We start from the raw sequence: 14,492 nt of genomic DNA, 5'->3' as shown, positions 1-14,492 counted from the left end.
TTAGTAAATATACAGAAATAGTTTTTTTGTTAGTACCCCCCTTTTATTTTAATTTGCTTGGAATAAAAACTGGTGTCTTCACCTATCGCATACCTACACAGCTATGGGACAATAGGAAGAATTTTGTTGTAGTAAAAGCTCACCATAAGCACTGTATCCCAGCCTACCATCCAAGGCTAAGAAGAACAATGTCATTGTGTCCTCATTTATCATCTATTTATTTAACACAAAGTATGGGACAGTGAAGGGGAAAAAGCCAAGCAAAGAATCCTCAAATTAACAACTTTAAGTTGCTAAAATTTTCTTTCTTTTATTTTTTTTAAATCAAAGAATCAAATAAATCAAAGACAAGCAAAGGCAGAATCATAGAGTCCTAGAGGAGTTTTGGTTGGAAGGCACCTTTAAAAGTCATCTAGTTCGTCCCTAATGAGCTGGGCCATCTTCAATTACATCAGGTTGAGTTCCTCTGCTATCATTCTTTTGGATCAAACCACTACTTGGATAAATATAAACCATTTTCTATATCACACACATAGCAGGATGTTAAATTGTAAGAAGCAACACTTCACAGTAGTTGAATTTACAACTTTCTTCAGACTTCTTTTATATTTTGCTCCTTAACCCTATCTGAATTCTTCAGATATCTTCCTCCAGTACAGAAAACTGAGCTGTCTCAAGATTCCAAACAAAACTCACATTTCCATTTCTGGTTCTAGCAAAATTAAATTTTATCCCTGACATAGCATCTTCAGCTGGAAGGAACTGTTCTTACCTACAATGTCCCACTGATGAAATCATCAGAAATATAAAGCAATTTGTTCATCTGAAGCTGGGCCTTCTTTGTTGTTGTTGTTGTTGTTGTTTAATCCTGGATTTTTTACATTGAATTTGATGCCTGAAAATGAGGAAAATACATCCCTTTAGAATTAAAAAAAAAAAAAAGTGATTCACTGCAGGCTCTGTCCAGAGAGAAGGAAAGCTGGCTACATATGTTTTTTAAGCTTCTTTTTTATATTGTTCTCCAAACTCACATTTTACTGCTTTCTAGCTTGCAAAAACATTTCTTCAGGCCACATATCTCCAGCAGCTGCCTTCTTACATAAATTCAGTGACATGTCCTATTTACTGCAAATTCCCAGAGCAGAATGCTGCTGAGTTCCAAATGCAATCAGAAAAAAATGCACTAAGATAGAGGCTGCACACAGTATCTTCAGCCCCTCAGAGATATCCCTCTGTTTCCAGAGGCAGGGGGAGTCTCCTTCTCACTCACTTTAAATTTTAATGAAAACATTTTAAATCATTCACTAACATTATTAATCATGGGTTAGCATCAAACATTTTTGGTATATACACACACACATACAGAGATACACATTTTGGTTTTTTCTTACGCCGCTTCAACATCCCAGGCCCCCAAAGCTTTACTCCCTGCTCATCTGAGAGATCTGGGTCAGACCTGTCATGAAATCTTAAAGCGTCCTGTGGCCACTTGCATGTTTCGCTGGCCAGCATGGACTGAGGTATTTCCACAGACACCAGCATGTAAGGACAGGACTAACCTAGGAGACTTCCTAAGATGGACTCACTCCTTTGGTCAGACAGGTCTTTGGGGTACCTGGAGTGTCAGATGTAGGTGCAGGGAGGCAACCAGACCTGTGACAGGTCAAGATGAAGACCAATGCCCTTTTTTCCCTTGAGCTTGGAAACATTTGCCTCATAGGTAGTTTGCACAAGTTAATGAGAACTCCCTAGGTAAACTGTACTTTTGCTCCCTCCCAGGTGTGTATGTGGTCTGAGAGCTTTATTGCCCTAGTGTGCATTTTTTCGGGCTCATGACCACAGCCTTCTGCAGTTTGAAATGCAAAGGTGAACCTGCAATTGCAGTGGCACTGATTGCACTTCTAATCCAGATGTAAAAACTAGATGGAAACAGTGCTCTCATGGGCACCTTCTCCAACACCAAAATCAGGTAAGGTCTAACTAAGGGTTTAAAGATAAGTATTGTTTCTAGATGTTGTGGAATCTTGATAAGAAGAGTTGACTTAACTCTTGCAAATATGAAATGGAAAGCTTCTCCTCAGCCCAAGTGTTTTCTGAAAGGGACTGAATACATTAGAGAGGGAAATTATCACCAGAAAAGTAGAACATATCCTGTTACTGCCAACGGGAAAACGAACAGTGACTCAATAAATAATAATGACATATATAAGCTTGTCTTGAGCCAGAGAGCCATCAGGAAAAACACAGACAATATAAATATTCACTGAACTCTATAAATATTATTAAGACTGTCTTTAAGTAGTAACAATCCAGTCAAACTATTCACACTCAAACACTTTTCCTTCCTAGAAGATCAAAATTTTTTCTCCCTTTAGTGCAAATTTAGTTTTTGCTTTTTTTTATATAAATGCTGCACATCACACTGATAATTATAGCAGCAAGGAAGCACTCAATAAACAATGCTCTGAAACAACTTTTCCCAGAAATATTGTTGTTATTCTTCTCTATGTTTTGTATTTGTTTTGTTTTCTTTCCTTGAAATGTCTATGCATGTACACTCCTAGAAAATATTTATACTTTTCCTTTACAGACTTCCTCCTTTTAAGTGTTTCACTCTTGACTTGAGTTTCCCAGAGCTAGAATGCCAGCCTTCCTGCAGCACCAGCCATGGTGTTTACACAAGCACAATCAGACACGTCTCGGCCACTGCATCACTGTTTTGGCTGCAGCTGATGAATTTTGATGCTCATTCACAGGTACCTAAGGCTGAGACCGCTCAGTTCATTTCTCTGAAGGTCTCTCTTAGTGACATTGTCTTCCTCAAGGATGACTTCCAAAGGCGGAAAACATGTCATCTGGTTACCAGCCCTGGATAATTTGATTCCTTTCTGTTCTAGGTTTAGTTTTCATGTTAACTAGGGTGAGCCCTTAACTTGGTATTTTAAGATGGTCAACCTTTTGTACTCAGCAGTGGTGAGGCCACACCTCAAATCCTGTGCTCAGTTTTTGGCCCCACGCTGCAAGGACATTGAGGGGCTGAACTGTGTTCCAGAGAAGGACAACAGAGCTCGGGAAGGGTCTGGAGCACAGCTCTTCTGAGGAAAAGCTGAGGGAGCTGGGGTTGTTTAGCTGGGAGAAAAGGATGCTTAGGGGACAGTTTCTTTATTTCTACAGTTACCTGAAAGGAGGCTGCAGCCAGGTGAGAGTTGGTCTCTGCTCCCAAGTAACAAATGATAGGACAGAAGAAAATGGCCTCAAGTTGTGCCTGGGGGCATTTGGTTGGATATCAGGAAAAATGTTTTCACTGAAAGTGTCAAGCCCTGGAACAGGCTGCCCTGGGCTGTGGTGGAGTCACTGTCTGAGGAGGGATTTAAAAGACCTGTGGATGTAGCATTTGAGGACATGGTTTAGTGGCGGACTTGGCAGTGCTGAGTTACTGGCGGGACTTGATAATCTTTGTGAAACCTAAAAGACTCTATGAATCCATGATTCTGTGATTTGGAAGTTGTCTATGTTTTTTGTCACAGCACACATATCAAGCTCCTCAACTACCCCAGGAAGTACTTTAGGGCACATACAAAGCCATGATACTTAAATATTTCCAGAAGAGGGAATAGGAACCCAAAGGATTCAGCCAGTGTTTTGAGGATCACATAAAAAATCCTTCTAAATCTCAGCCCTTTCTACATCCGTTATAAGTCAACCAGGACCATTATTCCATAGAATATTCCCTATCATATCCACAGCTTTAGGAGTTCAGAGCCAGTGATTTCCCACCACTAACTCTTGATAAAAATGAGAGAAAAGCAGTGAAGAAGCACTGCCAGAAAGCAGATAATTGAGAGCAAAGAAAAGAGAAGAAAGCACCAGCAAATATCTGCCGTGGCTTCAGAAAGACAAGTTTGGGAATATTAATGAAAATAGCAGTTACAATTGGGATAAAATATAGAGCTTCTGTTTAGCCCTGATTTATGACACACCTATGCATTGGTGGAATGGTTGAAATTGATTATTACTTTGCATGTGTTTACCAATTTATGTTTAAACATTTACAGAAACAGTTGAAAAAAACATGATCTTTTACAGTCCTGAAGGCAGTAGTCACATTATCAGATTGTTCCACTTGGTATATTTTACTGGAATCAAGTGCATTAAAACACTTTCGAGATTACAAATTAATAGGTCTAAGCAGTCTCTTAAATTACAGTTTACAAATTGTTTTAAATTACTTAACCATTCTTTGGCTTCTTGCTGTTTGCTTTCCACAGTGTGGTAGAAAAGAGGTGAAAGTACACAGTACAGTTATGATTTATTGATTTATACTGTGGAAGTGTAACAGCCTTCTTGGCAAGACTTTACTTTCCTAGTGGCTTGAAAAAAGCTGTTAGGCAATGACTAACATTATTATAGCTCTAATTTAACATGATTAAATGGTTTTATTTTAATTTGCAGTGGCTAGTGCAGTTTGGGAAACAATGACTATCTTAATTACTAAAGTGATGGGTGTCTTGGACAGCCTAACTGAGGCAGGTAGGAGCTGTCAATACTTTTGTTTCAGTGTGGTTAGATAGATTATAACAATGTGAAAATTCACCATGTGACGTTATTAATATTTTAACTAGGAAAAAATAGGTTAAAAAATTTTGATTCATGCATTTCAAACTGGCACGAATATTAACCCTTAATCATACATCTACTAGCATGCATGGCATGCTTTACACAGATTTATCCCTAACATTACTGAGACTTCAAACAATGAGTAACAGAGTCCATATTCCTGGAAAGAGCAGTATGACCTAATTCAGCATCATTTTGGTTGCTTTAATTGGCTTTCCTTGATCAAAACAAGTTGGTCATCTTCATGTCCAGCAGGCAGCTGCTCTCAATAAAATCCTCATAGAGGAGCATTGTAGCAGGGAAGAGTAGGAAAGCAGAGCAGCACCCTGCTGAAATGCTAGAGGAGTCGTGCTGTCCTGCAATAGGGTAGCAGGAGGGACTGTCAATGTGTCTTGCTCCCCACTATCATCATCACACCCCTGCAGCACCATGAACCTTCCTTGCCCACGTGATACTAGTTCGAAATGAAAAATCTGCAGACAAATGGAAACTGCAACCGAGTGTCACATGGAATGCCTGTACATGCAGTTAATTTGGTATGACTCCTGTGCACTTATATTTGGTATGATGGTCCCGTGTGGGAAGGATAGACTCAATGACCCCTGTGGATCCCTTCCAACTTAGCATATTGTGATTCTGTGATTCTATGAATTCTGGCTAAAACTTATTAGATATATATGGAAGGCACAAGTTCAGTTCTTTTGGGTTGTTTGTTTTGCAAACTAGTGATTGATTCAGGCTGCTTTCAGTGAGAAAAAGCATTAATTTTCAGTCAAATGTGTGTGCACATATAACCTCACCCTTCCCGTTCAATCAAACGATAGTCCAAACAAACTATATTATCTCCAGGTAAAATATAATCTTGAGCTTTAGGTGATCTTAAAAACACTGTATGTGTGTAGGATGGCACTCAGCATATTACGTGCTACTACTGATAATCCAAATTGTAATTTGCATTACATATTTTAATTACATATTGTAATGCAAACCCATGGGTGTGTATGATTGATAATTTTTACAATTCTTATACAAACTGACAACACCAATACTCTGGAACTCTTGCCTGAAAAAGGCAAAAGCTTAAGTGCTTTGAAACTTAAGAAAAACAGTGTCTCTGGAAAATCATCCACAGACTGGTTGTCCAGTATATATCATAGAGCCCACATACCTTCTTTGTAGCCAAAGCTCCCTTCACCCCAAAGAAAAGCTGGTGAGCACTGAAAAGTGCTTTAACAGGGGACAACACTAGCACCATGACCTGTAGAAAACCAAAGAAAATCAAAGTGAAGCGGGAAACCATGTGGTCACAAACTTTCTGCCCCAAACTGGAAAGACTGAAACGCAACTGACAGCCTGGCTCGCTCCAACCCTCGTGACGTTCCTGGAAAAGTTAAAGATCAATCCAGAAAAACAGGCCTGAAACAGCCCCTCAGAATCAAACAGAGCTATTTTTACAGCCTCAGAGACAAATTAACTAAACAGCCAGGGATGACCCTTGTATCAACAGACATTAAATCACCTTTATGTGACATGTAATCTGGCTGAGCAAAGATTCAGTAGCTTCACACCCACATGCTCTCCAGGATCTGCTTTATAATGAAGACAGATCAGACTTTGCTGATCCTGGGCTGTGGGTTGTGCTGCTGTGGGCACAGGTGTTCCGTGTTGTGGAATTCACTAAGGGCTCCCGGTAGCCTTGACAAGGGCAAAAGCTGAGACCTAGAAAGATCCTCAGACACCAACGAGCCAGACTGCTCTCGCTTCCTTGTCTGTTGGGCTACAAGAGTCTAGATCCAGAGCTTCCTGCGTCTTCTCTTTCTCACTTTGTGCCAGACCAGATTCCTCAGCTTTTCCTAACATGCTGATCATATGCATGCCCTGGGGGTCCAGACAGTGAGCAGCTTTTCTTCCAGAACATAGCTGGAACTTGCATGAACCATGAGACTGCACACATGAAAGACATAAAGGAGTATTTGATCTGGTGCAACTAGTTCTTCAAGCTCTCCAGCCTCAAGACACCTGAAGCATGGGGTACTACAATGCTTTGACTCATCCCACCCAAACCTGAGAGTTCCATGGCAGTAATAGTCCTCTGGAAGAAGATCATCCCTACAGCTAAGATAAATGCCTGAAGGTTGGGAAAGAGGGAAGCTCCAAGTTGTGACCTAGACATTGCCCAAAACTGTAATTGTGGCCACACAGGAAAGGGAAAGCAAGAATCTGAGAAAAGGAGGCAGCAGAAACAAAATCTATTTTGTGACTGCTGTACATAAATACCTCCCAGAGAGGGACTAGTGTTGTGTACATGCCTAGTGTATGGGGAGAATGGAATTCATAAAGATAAAGATCTAGCCAGAAATAAGAGCAAAGTTTTCAGACACACTCTTTTTTCGGTAGTGGAAGGCCAAGGACAGGCAAAAATTACACACACTGAATGCAGGGACACTGCATGGGACAGCAGGTGGGCAAGTAAGAGCCTGATGCTCTTGTGTTAACAGTTCAAGGCCTGTGAGTGAGTCAGGTCTGCTATCCACATCTGGGTTGCCAGTGCAAGTGGCACCTCTGCTCATCAGATTCCTCTAAACTAAGGCATACTCTGCTCTCCTCTGGAAGAGAGACATCTGCCAGATGTCATATCCTAAGAGAGGGGCTTTTTACAATTGTATGCAGTGATAGGATAAGGGATAATGGCTTTAAGATGAGGAAGGGTAGAGTGAGATTACATACTAGGGGAAGAAAGTCCTTACTGTGAGGGTGGTGAGGCACTGAAACAGATTGCCCAGAGAAGCTGTTGCTGCCCTGTCCCTGGAAATGTTCAAGATCAGATTGGATGGGACTTATTGAAAATTGGTCCAGTGGAATGTGTCCCTGTCCATGGCAGGGGTGTTGGAACCAGATGATCTTTAAAAACTAGTGAACTTCCAACCCAAACCATTCTGCTATTCTGTGATTCCATGTTTGGAAGTGTTTGCCAGTGCACAGGATGGCAGGCAGATGACTGAGCACAAGCTCACATATTTATGTACACAGGCAGTCACAGTGGAGCAGTCTTTCTAAAACCAACATGTCAGTCATTGCATTTCATTACATTTGTTGAGATTGCATTCCAGTTTCACTCGGAACTGAGGAATGCTGTATTCCAGGTTACAGTGGGAAATCTGGAGATCCAGTTTTTCCTCCTGCAAACCAAAAATAGCATTTGTGTTCACAAGTCAGTTAACAACAGAGTTTTGTGCCTGTAAATTCAAAAAATAAATTATAGTCAATGAATTATGATGTTTGGAACTATTGTGTGAGAAGCTGCTGGATTAGGATCTGACCTTGAGAAGCAGTAGATTGGTCACTGCTGACTGTATCCTGCCAATACAAATCAAAACAGTCACCCCAGGCATAATCTTGCAGTTGTTAATAGCAAGCTAAGACAATGACTCCCACTGTCATGAATTTGTTTTCCATCTATCTACTTTTGGCCTAGAAGGGATCTTAACAGGAAAACACCCTTCTTCTTCTCCTTTTTCACACTTAATGGGGTTAAACATCCCCCTTTCCTTTCCTCTGTATTCTTTCTACAGAAAAGTAAACATGCAAACATCCAATTTTCAAATCTCCTCTCCCAAATCCAAGAAGCATTATTTGTTTAAAGGATTACTTATTTATTTAAGACTAATTCACGAGATATAGAGCTGCTCACATACAGAAGCTGTTTCTGTCCAAAACAAGGAATTAATCATGCCTTTATTTCCCTCTCCACCAAGAAAACCAGAAATAATAGACCTAATTCTGAGCAAAGCATGTGTTGCCACCACTAATATAAAGACAAAAGACAAATATAAAACTCATATAAGACAAAAAGAAAGAAAGAGCTTTAATTAGTTTCAGAGAAACTACTTTTCTTCTAAAGCAGAAATCAGATTAAAAGAAGTAACAAGTGGTTAAATTAGAATGATTGAATTCTGAGCCCTTGTGGTCTACAGGCACTAACCTTGTGTTTTATGATCTAGATGTTAACTTCCTATGATATGTAAAACACTACATTTGTCAGCTAGTACTTCTTGAAACAAATGGTTAATTTTAACAGTGTTTCTGAGGACATAGAAGCAGGGAACACATGCATAAAAATGCACATTCTGTTTCTTTGCTAATTCACAAAGTTTCAGAAAGCCGACACATAAATCATGTTAGCTTCAGTTTTATGAAGAGGAGAAAACCTTAACATCTGCAATAAAAGATTGTTTTCATGAACATTCAAGGCTCCTTTTCTGGGTTAGGAAAACAAGCTTTTCCATTTACTTTCTCCTCTAGAGCATTCTGCTTTCAAAAACAAGGTCTGTGTCCCAGGGGTCGGATACTGTGTATACTGGCTCCAAGGATTTAGCTGTCCATCTCCTGAGGCTACTCAGGATTCTTTTCTATGCTCTGAGGATTATCTTTACTATTAATCTCCCAATGTTTCTAATGGGCCATTCCATTACAAGTCAGAAGGCTTGTTAGTAACTGCCTGGCATTTGCCCTGCTCATTCTTGGTCTGTGCTCTGCAGCAGAGCATGATTTTTGAGGTGGGCAGGCTGTTTCCTAGCTGGTGATACAACAGTGATCCTCACCACTGCTGTAGTTCAGACCTTATCCTAATCCTTAGTGTGATAAAAAACAGAATTTGAGGCATTCTAATCCTAATCCTTAGTCCACTAAGGACCAGGATTAGAGGTCTTCTAACATGCAACAGAGGGCTTCTGCCAGCATTGAATTTAAGGAGTAAATACACTCTCGACTCTGAAAAGCCCCTTAGCTTCATTCTTATTAAATCTGGTTCTCAAGATGGAAGAATCTAAAAGCTGTTGGCACGTGGTCCATAGAGGAGGATCACAGTGCACGCCTCCGGTACTCTGGATCATTCGCAGTGCTGCATCAGAAGGCAGAGCATCGTGCTGTGGGAGCAACGGGAAGCAACTGGGAGATTGAAAACAAGAAAAATGGAGATGAGGAAGCACTCAGAAGTTTATCTTCTTTGCTTGTGCTCCTGAGCTTCAATTTTTACTGCTACACAAGTGAGTGTGCATGTCCCAAAACTTGCAGGAAGCTGCCTTAAAAATGGGATTTAGTAAATGTACAAGAGACAACAGCTGGATACAGGATCCACATGGGTGGAGACATATCAACCAGTGAACTACATACTTTGCCACCTGAATAGCCAAAACAGGCATATGTTCAACTAGAAGAATGCTTTCAAATGTATTTTGCTGGAGTAGGGCATGACTCCTTAGGACCTTACCCAGCACAAGGTACAAAACCTATTATTTCCAGAACAAAAAAGAATTAGAAGGAAACTGGTTCCTTCTTACAAGAGAGAAAACTAGGAGATTCATATTTGGCATTATGTCCTTACAATGGCCTGGAATGAAAAAGTGAAAAATAAGTTTCTTTGAGAAGGAATGTGGACCTCCAGCAGCAATTGAGGTGCTGGTTGAGTAGGAGATCAGGGAGAAAGGTCACTTCTTCAGCAGAAGAAATTCAGCTGGCGGGGCATTTTTGTATTTCTGCTGCAAAAAGCATTACAAATAATATCTGAGACATGGAGAAGAGACTCAAACAGGGCTCATTTGGCTGAAATATCAGAGACCCGTTTGAGTAGCTAGTATAGATGCTGCTTGTGTGCCACAGCAAAGGAGGAGGGCTAGTGGTGTCATCCTCCTCCATGCACTTGGTGAAACAACTCGCTACCTCCACTTTGTCATGATGCATCAAGGATTCTGAGCAAGGTCAGTGTATGTTTGGCCATTCTTTTCCTCCTGCCCTGTCCCAGTCTCTAGGACATGTTGTTCTCCTAAACAAAAAAGAGTAATGGTCCTGTGTGCACATCAAGCAGGAATCCATCCATCTGGTCCTCACCAGCTGGTAAATTTTTTTATTTGCATCTCTTCTTCCCCACTGTGGGGAAGAGACAGACCTGAAGCAGCAGCATCACGGTAGGTCCTGCCCAGATGGGCTGCAGGTTGTGCATCACATGCCTGTGGGCTGTGTGAGGCTGAGAGCAAAGAGAGATTTCAGGCATCCCCTTTCCTTGCCCCCCTGCCTTTTGACAACTGTATATCCCACGCCTGAACATTTCCAGTTAGGAGACTAGGAAATCACATGCTTAACTTCAGGGAAATCTGTGTTTTAGCTCTCAGAGTGAAACTGAATTTATTCTTATTTAAAAAAAAAAAAAAAAAAAATTGTATCCCATAATTACTTTCTGTCTGTGTGTACATGGTGACATGTACTTGTGCATGAAGAGTAAAGCCATGCTGACAATGACAGCTTTTGGAAGTTAGCACTTCTCTGGATAAAATCACTGTGCATACAGATCAGGGGTACCACAGCACAGGCATGACCACATCATCTTAAAAGTCTGCTTGCTGACTTGGGGAAAAACCTCACAACTCCAGCTAAAACCCTTTTCTGAACTTTTCCTGAACTAGCCAATGTTATGAGACATAGGTATTTATATTTTTCTCCAAATCCTGTCTATTTGTAAAAATGCTGTCACTTCCATGAACTCAACTCTGACTTGGTTAAAACCCAACCAACCAACTAAAATCATTCTTAGGGTTTTTCGCTTACCTTTTAGGCTGGCTTATGCAAACTATCTTCTCAGTTTCAGCATATCATTAGTCCCAGGTATGTAGTGCAATAATGCTTGAGTATCACAATGCAATTATTTCCATTTATTTATTGCATACCAGAGTACTGCACTGTAATTGTTTTAATGCATTTATTGTGGAGAAGATGATTTTGAGCCATGAAATGAGAAGTGGAAATTCTTTTTATTTTTCTGTGTAAATTAACAGAATAACATATTGAGCAGATGAGCCCAAACTTGGGTGTGCTATTTTCATACAGGTTACTGTCAGTAGAAGTAACACAGGAGCAAATTCTGCTGATAGAAAACTGAGCACACAACCTCATTCCTTAGTGGTTTACACTAGTGCTAGTGAAACAGAATTTACTGTAGTATTGCAACATCAAGAGTATAAACTAAGCTATAGTGAAATGTATCTGAAGGTAGGATATGCCTAAACTTCAGCAATTTTCTAGTCAAACCTTGATCATGACATGATCAGTCAATTTGACATAATGTTATGTTGGGCACTTAGGCACCTTATTGCTGTAAAGCTCTCAATATAGTGTAATCCTTTGCAGATCCAGGTTTTCACTGTGGAGTCCTGTGAAGGATGATGATTACTTTGGACAAAAAATATTAAACACCTAAGCATTTGCATGGTAGAGACAGAACATGGATATATAGCAGCCTTCAACTGGGTTCTACAAAAATTACCTATCTCAATAGTTTGGCTCAAGTCACTGACACGGACTGACTTATTTTGGTTATGTAGCAAGAAAAGTGAAATCAGTGGCTTTCTCTAAAACATCACCTAAAAGATGCCTGTTGAATTTAACATTTTATGTGACATGCAGATATCCCTGTTCAGATTGAAGGGCTCATCACTTATGCACTTAAATATGAAATACATTCAGACATCTTTCAAAAAAACATGAATTATATTGACATATAAACAGTGACAAACTCCTGAAACAAGTTCATTAATCCATCTGATCTACATATATATTTAAGTAGCTTTAGGTAAAGCTTGTATAGAAAAGGGATCTCCTTCACACAGTGAACTGTAAAATGTCATATATTAATATATAATGTAAAACTATACTAAACAGTACAATATATAAGAAATATAATAAATTATAAACCCAATTATATAATACAGCATATAACATGTTATTATATTATTAAATACTTAAAATGTTATAGATGCATATTAACTATTGAATATTATTATTTCCTATTGAACATTACTCTTTAACATATTAATATATTAAAGATTAAATGCTGCTCCTTCTACCCTTCAAAGCATGGAAAATGGCTTCTTCTGGCGAAATCATGTCTTCACCAGCAAGTGTCCTGGTGTTCTTCACTTCACAGGAGCAAAGCAAAGGCTTGTATGAGTCAGTCAGCATGGCAGGCTGTGTGGCAATGCTTGGTTGGAAAGCTATCTACCTGAGGATTATTTCACTTCATAGAAACAAAGAAATGTTTATACTCTCAATCAAATTTTAAATAATGCCTGAGATGAAGGAGCTGCAGGAGGCACGCAGTCTGGTTGCGTTTGCTCACGCCAGGTGTAAAGGTACTCTTCCTGCCCAGGTGTGGCTATCGGGCACACCTGAGTCAGAGCACACAGCTGCCCTAATCCTCTCCTGTCTCAATCTTTGCCTGTTGAAAGAACAGAAAAAAGGAGCTGAGAGAGACTCATGCTATTAAAGCACTGAATTTCCTACAGAGAGAACATTTTCTGTTAAAAAAGGATTGGTTCTAGAACAATAACAAAATTCATCTCATGACCTTAAACCATGTGAGCACCACCTAGAGATTTAAAATTCAGCAAATGCTGGCAGCAGACATCATTCTACTGATCTGCTCTGAAAAATGCTGATGCATTTACAGTAAATCCCTAACCAGGCCAGTTGTGTAACAAGTTGAAGTGACATAAAGTATTAACATTTATGGTGATGAGTCAAAATCAAACAATCATCCTCTTTTATAAGCTTTCTCACAGCATGTAGTAGCATGTACTGCAAGTAATGAAACATCTGTTACAGCCCTGACTTGCTCACAACCGAGTAAGTGTTGCAATCGTTCTGATGGGCCAGGCTTCACAGTAGGGCTTTAGTGGGTAGATGAGAAAGATCAGCACTAATAAGGCTCATCTCAGTTTATTCCAGAAGAACGAGCGAGGTTTCCTGTGTAGAAAACAAAAGAAGTACCATATTGCAAAATATCCCAAACTAACTTTAACTCCAGACTGACTGACTTGCAGTTCACTCAAGTGCTCAGAAAGTCCCTTTTCATCAGATGTAGGTATAGGCATGAAAGTGAATTATAACATTTGCTTAGATGGCTCACTCTTGCTTGAAGTTGCCCAATTTATACCTGTATGTATACATTCTGATGCACTCCACACAATTTTGGCAGCTGCCCCTTCTGCACAGGGTCTCACTGACTACCCTGTGCTTCTGTGCGTTGCCCTCAGTGAAGAAAGGCTCATTTACTGCCCCACCTCACCCACCTTCAACCTCACATTAAGTTTTTCGTTTACCACAAAGATTTGGCCTTGTTCACTCTGTACCATGATCAATATGAACAGAGTCAACAAAATTCCCAGGAGTCAGAAATTTAATACTCAATACAGCAGATCACGTACTTATACTCAGGCATACTCTGATTTCCCAATTCAAATGTGTATTTACAAAGCACTTGTTTAAGGGCATTGCTGACCAGAAACAGTTTCCTATGTCTGTGAAGGCTTTTGCAGCATTAGACCTTAAAGGTGATGTCTGCCTTGGATATGGGTGATAACTGTAAGTTGTGCAGTCCTATCAGCTATCACAGAACTGGGACACGGAAGTAAGGTTATTTTATTTTGTTATCTCAACAATTAATTAGATGCAGTAAAATTTCAATGCCACTATCAAAATTTGTGGAAAGATTTCTGTAAGAAAAGTTTTCTTTTAAAGGGAGAGATTGTTGCACAGAGCTTGCCGACTATGAAGCCTTTAGGCAAGTTTCTGAGGAAGGTATGAAAGGCTTGCATTCTCATTTACTGTATATCAATACTACACTTAGAAATGTTCAGAGGAAAATTCCCTTGGCCTCCTGATTTACTGTGTTTTTCTTCCAGAGTATCTGTGCATAAGCAGAGTTAATGATTCCTACAAGATCAGCCTGCCTCCCCACTCAGTTCTGAAGCACTTCCTCTGCTATTTTTTCTTCTTGGACAGGAACTTCTTTTCTTGCTCATTTAAGACCACAGATTACTGATCTA

This window comes from Empidonax traillii, unplaced genomic scaffold (genome assembly GCF_003031625.1).
Source record: "Empidonax traillii isolate 1590-97213 ecotype Southwest subspecies unplaced genomic scaffold, ASM303162v1 scaffold4:size3804566, whole genome shotgun sequence".
Lineage (NCBI taxonomy): Eukaryota > Metazoa > Chordata > Aves > Passeriformes > Tyrannidae > Empidonax > Empidonax traillii.
This window is presented reverse-complemented; position numbering follows the sequence as displayed.